This window comes from Lygodium microphyllum, chromosome 9 (genome assembly GCF_053477565.2).
Source record: "Lygodium microphyllum isolate KBCC chromosome 9, Lygodium_microphyllum_v1.1.10, whole genome shotgun sequence".
Taxonomy (NCBI): domain Eukaryota; kingdom Viridiplantae; phylum Streptophyta; class Polypodiopsida; order Schizaeales; family Lygodiaceae; genus Lygodium; species Lygodium microphyllum.
The window spans coordinates 71,140,379-71,152,186 of NC_141143.1; positions in this window are offsets into that span (position 1 = coordinate 71,140,379).

Sequence of the window (11,808 nt, forward strand, 5' to 3'; positions counted from 1 at the left end):
GGAAGCAAAAGAAAAATTTAAAATATAAGGCAAAGTGGAAAAAGACGGCCCAACAACAGCAACCCAACAGCAAAAATAAGAGGAAAAAATACCAAAAGCGCAAAGACACCTTAAAATCCCAAGGCGAGTGCAAAAATGGAAGAGGCGCATTTTAAAATGCAAATGCATCCCTAGGTCTTTGTAAAAGAGTGCTAGGCTCCCTCTTGTGCAATTTGCAAAGAGTAGACAGGCACGGGTAAGGCCACAATGTAAATAGAAGGGACTAGGAAAAGAGGAGCTAGGCTAAAATAGCCGATCATGTAAAAAAGAGGCGGGTGCCCAAAAGGGATTAGGGCATGAATAAAAGCCAAAAAGTGAATAAAGAAGCTCATTCTTGTGTGTGGCCAAAACTAGCTCTCCTCTCCTCTTTTTCTTCTTGTTATTGCTTGCTTAAGCTTGTGCTTGAGAGAGGGAGTGGGGGAGTGAGTGTGTGAGGGTGAAGGACCATGGTGGTGGAGAAGCTCTCCATCTTCTCCTCTCTTCTTCTTCTTCTCTTCTCTTCTCTTGTCTCGCACGCGGCAATGGAGCATGGAGCTTAGAGCTTGAGGATCGAGCTTGCACCTTGGATCATGGAGCTACCGAAGTGCTTGAGGGAGAAGGAACTCGATCGAGCATGGAGATAAGCTCACTGCACTCGTAGGTGTGAGAGCACGTAGTACAGCTATGTGAGAGGTAGCCATTGCACTTGGCTTGAAATCCTTGAAGCAATAAGTAGTCCGTGGGTCTTGGGGCAATCGAGCATGAGCTCCCACAGTTATTCATCATTGAAGTTAGAAATAAACCTTCTAGCTTTCACATCTCCCATGGATATAGAACCTAGCACATCACTTGATATTCCAAATATAGGCACAAAAATGTGCTCACATGGAAACAATTTTTTGTAAAATGACTCATTGCAATTGTACCCCTTTGTCAAAATTTCAAATATGAAGCAATGTAAAATGTGTAGTCCAAAAGGCTCACATTAAAAAATGTAGAAAGGAAAAGGGAAGGTCAAACACCTTTGTCCCATTCTCAAAATAAAGGGTCTTTTAAACCTTAGCCAAAATGTATGCAATTCAATTTTATAATATCAAGAAAGGAAAAGGAAGAGGTTTGTCAGGTGATTTGAGGAGGTGGGAGGTTGAGATAGTTACACCCTCTCTCTTCCTTTATCTTCTCCTCTCACGCTTCATTTCTCCCTCTCTCCCATTTTGGCACAACACTTGCCTTCTTGTTCTTGCTTTTCTCTCTTGTGCTCCTTTGCAAAATCTAATGGAGAGTGAGGAAGAGGAAGAGGGTGAGGATGGAAGAATTGTTCAATTTCTTGTGTGCCTTCCTCTTTTGTGTCTTGAGGATATGGATTCTTGGTGAGAATGAAAGTTTTCTTGCAGGTTTTCATGGCCAGCAATGTATTTGCAGCCTCTACCTAGCCGGTTTGTGGTTCTATTTGTGCCGTGGCAGGGTGCTCTTCATTTGGTGCACTCGTCGGGAAAAGAGGTGGTCATGGTGCTTGCAAGAGAAGGATTTGCAGCCATATTTTGGGCCATGAAAAGATTTATTTCTTGGTTGTATGCTCAAGAAGGAAAGATGGGTTTTGTAAAATTAAGAAGAAGAATGCTTTATCAATGAGAAGATGGTTGCTGCATTCGTGTTTTTGCTACTCATTCCTTCCTATCCTCCACCAAAGGTCGTTGTTGCAGCCTCCCATTCTTTCTTCCACCCCCAACCTCCACTCCGCATCCTCCTACCTTTTCCCCCTGTTGCCATCTTCTCCATCTTAATCTCTTTTTGCCCTCATCCCCCCCGGCTCCTTGTTGTTGCCCGTCTCGACCTACCTCTCGTTGCCTGGCTTCTTGGTGCTACCATTGCCCCAAACTCCACCATCTCCACCATCGCCATTGCCCCAGACTCCACCATCTCCCATCTTTCCCTCCTCCCCTTTCTCTCCCTGCTCCTCCGTCTTTTCCACCTCCCTTGTCTCCCTCCTACCTAGCTACTTGGCTGCCTCCATAGGCTTTGTTGCCGCCTTTGTCCCTGCCCAACTACCTCCACATACTCTAGTCCTACTAAGTTATACGCAGGTGATTAAAGGAAAAAGAAGACCAGACGTGAAAGAAGAAGGTGACCCTTTCTAGCACAAACCCTACGAGCACTGCGTGAGACGAGCATTACAAGAGACAAGCGTGAGATGAGCACTGTGTGAGACGAGCTCTCCCTGGCAGCTTAGTCATCATCACAGCTGCAGTAGCCGACTGTACATAACATCACTTCCAATATGAAGACGGCAACACTATCTGCTTCATCTTCCTCTCTTCTCCTCTCATCTCGATTCATTACAATTATTCAACCTTATCCCATCATTTTGTTTGTGAACTTCTTTTATTTTTAAATCTTTATAACAGAACAAAGCAAGGGACTTCAATCTACAATAAGACCATTCTTCCTTAAAGCTTATTCATATGCAATGCTTTTTCTCATATGAGCTTTTCCACCAAGTTATATTCTCCTCCGATACACATGAAAGAATTACAATACATTTTTTTTCTCTCGATTTTGTTTCATTTTGTTGTTTTATCTTTAATAAGATCTTCCTTGCCTTTTCCTTTTCACAATATATAATTTGGGTGGGAGAACTCCAATGGAATATCCTTTGTAAGGGTGTGCTCTCTTGATTTATCTTTTTCGGGTCTCTTTTTAGACCTTCATGGCGTAGTTATTATTTCTTTCCTATCTTGAGGGTGGCGTTGACCTTGCATTCAATTTGTTGAAAAACCCTATCCTTTGTGTTTTTGCTTGTGAGTTTTGTTTTGTATGTTTGCTACCTAGGCTTTAAGACCTAGTTGTGTGTATTTTTGTGTTATTTTTCTTTCCAAATCCAATGGCAATTCAAAGATGATGAAGATGAAGATTTCTCAAGTGCTGATCGTGGTTCTTCTTCGAATTTGTTCGCGGGGACGCTTCACACTTAAGCGTGGGAGGAATGATGACCAAGAAATCAGTGCAAACATAGGCACAAAAATGTGCTCACATGGAAACAACTTTTTGTAAAATGACTCATTGCAATTGTACCCCTTTGTCAAAATTTCAAATATGAAGCAATGTAAAATGTATAGTCCAAAAGGCTCACATTAAAAAATGTAGAAAGGAAAAGGGAAGGTCAAACACCTTTGTCCCATTCTCAAAATAAAGGGTCTTTTAGACCTTAGCCAAAATGTATGCAATTCAATTTTATAATATCAAGAAAGGAAAAGGAAGAGGCTTGTCGGGTGATTTGAGGAGGTGGGAGGTTGAGATAGTTACACCCTCTCTCTTCCTTTATCTTCTCCTCTCACGCTTCATTTCTCCCTCTCTCCCATTTTGGCACAACACTTGCCTTCTTGTTCTTGCTTTTCTCTCTTGTGCTCCTTTGCAAAATCTAATGGAGAGTGAGGAAGAGGAAGAGGGTGAGGATGGAAGAATTGTTCAATTTCTTGTGTGCCTTCCTCTTTTGTGTCTTGAGGATATGGATTCTTGGTGAGAATGAGAGTTTTTTTGCAGGTTTTCATGGCCAACAATGTATTTGCAGCCTCTACCTAGCCGGTTCGTGGTTCTATTTGTGCTGTGGTAGGGTGCTCTTTAGTTTTCAAAGAGAGTGAGAAATGAGGGGAGCTAATGTGTTAGCCCCTCTACCCATGAGGTAAAGTCTCACATAGCCCCCCAAAAATGACACAAGGTTATGCTCCATAATATTTCCTAGCATAGCCATCGTCCAACTCTTTCCTAAAACCTCCTAATTTTGATGCTTTAAAAGGAAACTCTCACCTCATTGAGACCACCTAACTATATATCCATCACATGATCTACCCACCTACTTTCCTTTATGATGGAATTGCTTAGTTGTCTAATTATCCACCATGTTTTAGTTTGACACTTAAAAATAGCTTCCTTAATCAACCTATTAGCACAAGGTTCATTCATGTAATTTACACACAAACACAATGATAAGATAAAATAATCTTTAGAAGATAGTAACAATAATAGATTTACCTACACCTTCCTCAAGGTACAACTCTAATCCAATATTCTATCCCTTACACTAAGACTTGTATCCAAACACTTGGATACTTGTGTCCAAGTCCCATGTACACAATCCATAATCCATCTTTATCTAGAATAGGGTCTTCCAACATCCATAGATGTTAGGCCACATATGGTTTTCCATCTCCATCCTAGGCCTAACATGGCATGTTTAGAGCCTCCCTGACTCGCAAACCAACATTCTATGGTGGCCTTCACACCACTTGACCGACTGTCCTTCTGGGTTCCTTGCCTTTATCGGCATCTATTTCCATGGTATGATCATGGAGGTGACCCACCCATTCATCAAACCCTCATCTGATAAGTCTTAGAACAATTGAATTCTCTCCCTTAGGGAATTCTTCAAGTTTAACCAAAAACAAGGCAAACAACCTATCTTCAAACTAAGAAAAACAATATTTCCCCACAACAAATTTAGATCTTTTCAAGACAATTAGAATTTAAACAATAGCCTTAGGTATCCCACATGTGTTAATAAACCTGGCAACATAATCCCCATAACAAATTTTACATCTTTTTAAGACAAATTATAATTTAAACAATATCGTTAGGTATCCCATATGTGTCAATAAACTTGCCAACATAGTCCTTGAAAGAGTGCTATGAGTTGAGAAATAATATATAAATAGCAATCCTAATTATATTTAGGTTGCAACTCAAGATAATGCATTTCAAGCCTCCTCATGTCGCATAAATTTTACCCCCTAAAAAGGTGCAACCCTTAACTATGTATAGTTGCTTCCTTATGGCATCACAATGCATCTACCTTTACAAACTATTTAATCTAGGGATCACCAAGTCCTATGTAGACTCATCCTTAGGAACATGCAAACTATTGATGAAATATGTGGGCACTTGCAATTTAGGAATGCTCATCAACTCTCTTTAGTTATTGAAAGGATCACAAAAGCAAATCCAACTCCTAGTAAGTACATATTTGAGCATAGTACTTTTATCAAAGTGCAATTTAACTTATCACAAGAATTGCATCTCTTATTCATAGCCCAATAAGAGTATACTAGTAGATCAATTTCATAATCTTACAAATCCTCGTATGAGTGATACTTTGGATAACAACTATTAATCCTATGAGCCTCCCTTATTGCCCTTACAAAAAGGTTTCTCTACTTTAGGAATCTAAACAATCCCTTTTGTTATGAGTCTTTCACTCAAGCACTTTCCTTCTCTATCTATCATGATATATGTATTATTTATATATCGACAATTTCTTCAATACAAGACATTTGGATATACTAGAAGGAACTTGGAAGGTTCTAGGCCAATTTGTGTATTTGTCATGGTTGGAACCACACATCCTACTCTGAATAAATGCTCCTTTTGGGTGCCATCCATTCTATCTTACTTTCAAGCTTCCTTTCCATATGCCATTGGGTTCCATATGCTTTTGAGCTTCCTTTCTATGTGCCCTTGGGTCTCATACACTTGTTAAGGATCCTTATGGTCATTTGAGGGAGACTTGTAGGCAATATTGTTAAGGATCCTTATGGTCTCATACACTTTGCCTCATGGGCAAAGGGGTTGGTGCATTAGCTCCCCCTTGTTTCTCACCCTCTTTGAAACAAGAGCGACACAGGTCTACTTTGGTTTGAGTTGATTTGCACAAGTAGCTACTCGATTACCAACATTGGATAGATAAATTGTTAGGCGACCATGGTCTTGCTTAGGAGCCTTACACTCAGGTCAAGCCTCGTGGGTATGGAGTGAAGTTCGCATATGAAGTAGACTTAAGCAAACCTAGGCAACTATATGTATGTGATATTCCAATAGAGTTTCAGGCAACATCACCTAGGACTATCTCTTAATGGGCTACCTAAATTGTGCCTTCAATGGTTCATTTGACAGGCATGTTACGTGTGGTATCAGAGCGAAACAATATGAATAAGAGTGAAATAATATGAATAAGATAGCAATTATATATGTATGTCTCCTTAACATTTGATTTGTAAATCTCAATAGTGAAAGATTGAAGTTGTCCTAAAAGAAATAGCCTAAATGATAATGATATTGATTGTTAGGCACCTTTTGCAACCATGAATCTAAGCTTCAAGAAAAAAAAAGTTCTCTTGAAACAAATCAAGTTGCATGAATTCACGGAAAAGGGACTCTAATGTCAAGACTGATGCTAAAGTCTAGATCAATACCCTTGAAGATTATTTTGATATAGCATGAGCAAGTAAATCTAATGAGGCTATTGTTGGGAATAAAGAACAATATACCTAACCACTGGGCTTGCCCTCCTGGCATTGCACTCTTTGTACTATATACCTATCCAGAAACCAAAAGAAGTACACTATTATACCCACACATTGTGTCACTCACTCACTCTCTCTCTCTCTCTCTCTCTCTCTCTCTCTCTCTCTCTCTCTCTCTCTCTCTCTCTCTCTCTCTCTCTCTCTCTCTCTCTCTCTCTCTCTCTCTCTCTCTCTCTCTCTCTCTCTCTCTCTCTCTCTCTCTCTCTCTCTCTCTCTCTCTCTCTCTCTCTCTCTCTCTCTCTCTCTCTCTCTCTCTCTCTCTCTCTCTCGTATAGCATCCACCATTGAAGCTTCATTCTCTCTTTGATCCACACACTTCAAACTGGTATCAGAGCTCAAGATTCAGGAGTAGGAGCTTGCGTAACATGGGAGCAATAGTCGGCTTGAAACTTGCAGCTATGGCAACTCTTCATTGAGGTCTGTCTTAACCTCATTTGCTTTGACATCTATCAAGGCACCTCTCAACCTCATCAGGGCGGAACTCCAGCATTATTGAGTGTGTCTTGAGCTCTTTTGGAAGAGCACTTCAAGTTGGAAACAGGACAGCCATGTCGCTTTACTTCTTGTGAAGCATAAGCATTACCATTGCCTTTGAGCTTCAAGAGGGAGCTTGGGAGGGTCATTTGGGATCCCCCCACATTAGCATTGAGTCATTGTAGCCTTCCAACCCTCCCAACCAGCCAGGTGGCATCATGTCAGCAACCATGAGTCTGTCTCAATTCTGGATAGATTGACCACACGTCACTATTTTGCTCATAACTTGAGCTAGAAAACTTAGATTCAAAAACCATGCTATTTTTTTAGGATAGTATATAGAGATCTTGGCTATAGGTATATCAGCCCCGTATCTTGATCATCTCCTTCATCATTGGCAACTCTAGGACCATCATTGGATACTTGAGAGCTCACTCTTGAGCTTGGCATTTGATTCGATCTTGGCATTAGCATTGGGAGTGTTTTTGTTAGTTTCTTGGATTGTTCATAACAGTTTATAGGGCAGCATTGACATTTCGTGCATATGCTTGAATAGCATTGGTTGTTTGATGCTCATCATAGATGCCCAAATGGATGCCTACTTGTCATGGGATGTTATGCCTACCATTTGGTATTGATTTGGAGCTGACTTTGGCATTGTCATTACTCATTTTGACAGTGAATTCACTTTTGTAATACCAAGGGTTGAATGCAATTTTGTCAGTGAATGACATGCCTATCGGTTGTAGGCACTATCTTGGGTACTCAAAGTGATGTCTAAATGCTTATCTTGGATGTCACATACCTGGGAATAATTTTGGGGATGCTTTTGAGATTGGTTTTGAGCTTGGGACATTTTATCTTGGCTGGAAAATTACAATTTGCAAGTACCATAATAGTGAGGGTATTTTGGACAGTTGGATGGTTCCCATTGAGGTCCTTATGTATTGATTCTGTACTGATATTGTTGGCATATGCTTAGACTGCTGGTTAGTTTGCATCTTTTCTTGGTCACTTGTTTTTTGACAAATTTGGCTTGTCTTGTTGTCATTTGAGCTACAATCATGGCTAGAAACAGTGACAATATTCATCTTGTGCACATCAAGAAGCTTGAAGGGGCACATAACTTTTCAATTTGGCAAAAGCAGTGCTACAATGTCTTAGTGCAAAAGAAACGGGTGAAGCCTATCAAGTTGAAAGGAGCACAACCAGTAGACATAGAGCAAGAGGATTAGGATGAGTCGAATGAGCTGGCTCATTCGACCATTGAGCTTTCAGTTTCTAATGCTTTGTTGTTCAACATAGAAGGGCTCGATTCTGCCTATGCCATTTGGAAGCAACTGGAGGAATTGTATGCTCAGAAGAATGGTACAATTAAAGTCTATTGGCTAAAGAAATTGCTAGATTTGTGCGTGAAGGAGGGGATAGCCATGTTTGTACACCTTAGTGAGTTTAATTTCATTTTTAGCCAGCTAGTTTCCTTAAAGTTCAATAACGATGATGAGTTCAAGGCTACTTTTCTATTATGTACTCTACATGAAAGCTAGGATGCTTTCAGGACAGCCATGAACAACTCGAATGCTATGCTACTGTACTCTAATGTAGGAGTTCTCTCCTTATGGAAGAGATGAATTGGTAGAAGAATGCATCTAACAAGTCGTCTAGTGTTTTGCATACTAGAGGCAGGTCTTAGTAGTAAAGGGGGAAATCTAAAAGCAAAGGATGATGTAAATCTCATGGGAAAGATGTAGAATGCCACCATTGTGGCAAGAAAGGACACTTTAATCTGAAATTCTTTAAGTGGAAGAAAGAGAAAGGAAAGAGAAAGAAGACCGATTATAGCAAGGATAAGAAGAAGGATAGTCAGTCAGCTAAGAAGAGGAGTGTCAAGATTGAAGAAGTGAATGTAGTTAGCCCATGAGAGCGACAGTGGTCATGATGTAATCCTTGTCTCTTCTTACTTCAGTGCACATGCCTTGGTATCAAATATGGATGATGACATGTATATCTAGATCTTAGATTCAAGTACCTCATTTCATGTCACTCCTCATTGTGAGTGGTTCTCAAACTACACTGGGGGTAGACATGGTGCTGTCCGCTTGGGGGACAGCTATCCATGTGACATTGCAGGCATTGGCAGTGTGCAGCTGTAGTTTCAGGATGGATTTGTCTTTACTCTTCAGAATTTATAGCATATACCCCAGCTCAAGAAGAGATTCATTAGTACTAGGCAGCTAGGTGTTGATGGATTTCATACCACCTTTGGTGATGGGAAATAGAATATCTATAAGGGATCTAAGGTTATTGCCAGAGGCTCAAAGAGTGATACTTTGTATCTGCTACATGTATCTAGTGTGCTTGACCATGTTGTTGCCATGACTGAGCAGCAAAGTGTTTCCTTGTGGCATGGTTGATTGCGACACATGAGTCGAACTTTGGATCATCTGTTAATAATTGTTGCTTTTTAAGCAATGATTCAACAAACAATTGAAACGTGTCAATTGTGGTGACATGGACTGCCACACTTCATACGTTTGTGGATGTGGATAGCATCAAGCCAACCGTGAATCATGATTCATGGACCACATCGATAACACAACTTTATGACTGGTTGGCTGTGTGTTGCACGGACATGTGACAGGTGACAACTCAGTCTACAGGACAACAACTTGTCAATCTAGTGTCCACTAGGCTGCCAGCTCGTGTAACGTTGTTCAGAATCACTTCAGGTTGGTCCAGTTTCCAAATCTCTCTCTCTCTCCCCATAGTCTTGTTTTTTTCAGCTTTGTCCAAATCAACCCCTCTTTTGATTCTTGAAATCACAAACTTAGACATTTTGATCCAATTTCACCAAAATTTCCCTGCCTCTAATAAATTATGCAAGTGCGTTTATAAGATAAAAGTCACTTCTGGTTCCTTGCAAACTACAAAGCATGGCTAGTTGCAAAGGGATAAAAGTAGGAACATGGGATTGACTTTGATGAGATCTTCTCTCCTGTAGTCAAGATGACTACTTTGAGAACCATCTTGGGCTTGGTTGCAGCTGAGGATATGAAACTCATTCATATGAATGTAAAGATTGCATTCTTACATGGTGATTTGTATGAGGACATATATATGCAACAGCCTAAGGGTTTTGTGGCAAAGTGCAAAGAGAAGATGGTATGTAAACTCAAGAGGAGTTTGTATGGGCTAAAACAGGCACCTCGAGAATGGTATCACAAGTTTGATACATTCATGTAGTCTCTCAAAGCTTTCACAAGAGTCAAGTGGATTGTTGCTTATATACCAAGAAGGCAGCAGATGGCAGCATGATTATCTTGGTCTTGTATATGGATGACATGCTAATTGCAAGCAAGGATGTTCATGCCTTGGACTCTCTAAAGCAAAGTCTACATGGCAGCTTTGACATGAAGGATCTTGGTGATCCAAACCATATTCTTGGGATGGGAATACTCATGTATAGACCAAAGGGGCTTCTCTATCTATCCTAGCAGGAGTATGTATCCAAGGTTTTGCAGCATTTCAATATGGAGGGGGGGAAGCGATTGGGGTTCCCTTGCCTCCATTTGTGAAATTCAGTGCAAAGGACAGCCCTACATCTAATGATGAGAAAGCTGAAATGGCCAAGATTTCGTATGCTTCAGCTGTTGGTAGTTTGATGTGTGCTATGGTTGCTACACATCCTAACATTGTCTTTGCAATGGGAGTGGTTAGCAGGTACATGGCAAACCCTAACAAGAAGCACTAGGAAGCAATGAAAGGTACTATGAGATACCTCAAAGGCACAAAGGATTTGTGCATCTACTTTGGTAAGTAAAAGGCATATGTCATTGGCTTTATGGATGCAGACTATGCTAGACATACGAACTATAGGAAGTCCACCTCAGAGTATGTATTTACCTCCATGAGGGATCAATCTCTTGGATATCCAAGTTGCAAAATTGTGTTGCACTATCTACTACAGAGGCAGAGTATGTGGCTGCCACACTAAGACATGCAAAGAGGCATTATGGATGTCACATTTGATTGTTGAGCTTGGTATTACTGAGGTTCATGTCCTCCACTGTGATAGTCAGAGTGCAAAGAGGCATTATGGATGTCACATTTGATTGTTGAGCTTGGTATTACTGAGGTTCATGTCCTCCACTGTGATAGTCAGAGTGCTATCATGTTAACACAAAAGCCTGTCTTTCATGCAAAGACAAAGCACATATAGGCAAAGTATCGTTTCATTAGGGAGGTACTTGACAACAAGAGCATTGAGTTGGTCAATGTAGACACTGATGATAACCCTACAAACCTTGCTAACATATGATGGAGATTGGATAGATATAGTCTCTTTAGCTTTGTACATACTTAGACTTAGCTGATTCTTTTTTCTCTACCTTTGGGCACATTGCCTTTAGGGGGAGGTTGTTGGGAATAAAGGGCAATGTACCTAACCACTGGGCTGCCCCACCCAACTTTGTACTATATGTACTATATACTTATCCAAAAAACCAAAAGAGGTACACTATTGTACCCACACATTCTCTCTCTCTCTCTCTCTCTCTCTCTCTCTCTCTCTCTCTCTCTCTCTCTCTCTCTCTCTCTCTCTCTCTCTCTCTCTCTCTCTCTCTCTCTCTCATAGCATCCACCATTGAATCTTCATTCTCTCTTCAATCTGTGCACTTCAGCTATGATTGCAAACCTATGGCTAGTAGGTGAGGTATGCTTGTGGTAGAAGTAGTGCTGCCATGACAATAGTACCACCAAAACCCTTATAAATTGGGAAGATATTAAGAAGGCTATGAGGCAAAAAAAAAAACTTGTACCTTCCTATTGTTCCATCAAGATGAACAAGTTATTCTTATGTCAACTAGGATTAAGTCTAAATGCCTATTGTTTTGGGTTTGTGACACTTCAAAAATATGCATCACCTATGGATACTACCCAACATGTGGAAAATTTTTGACATGGG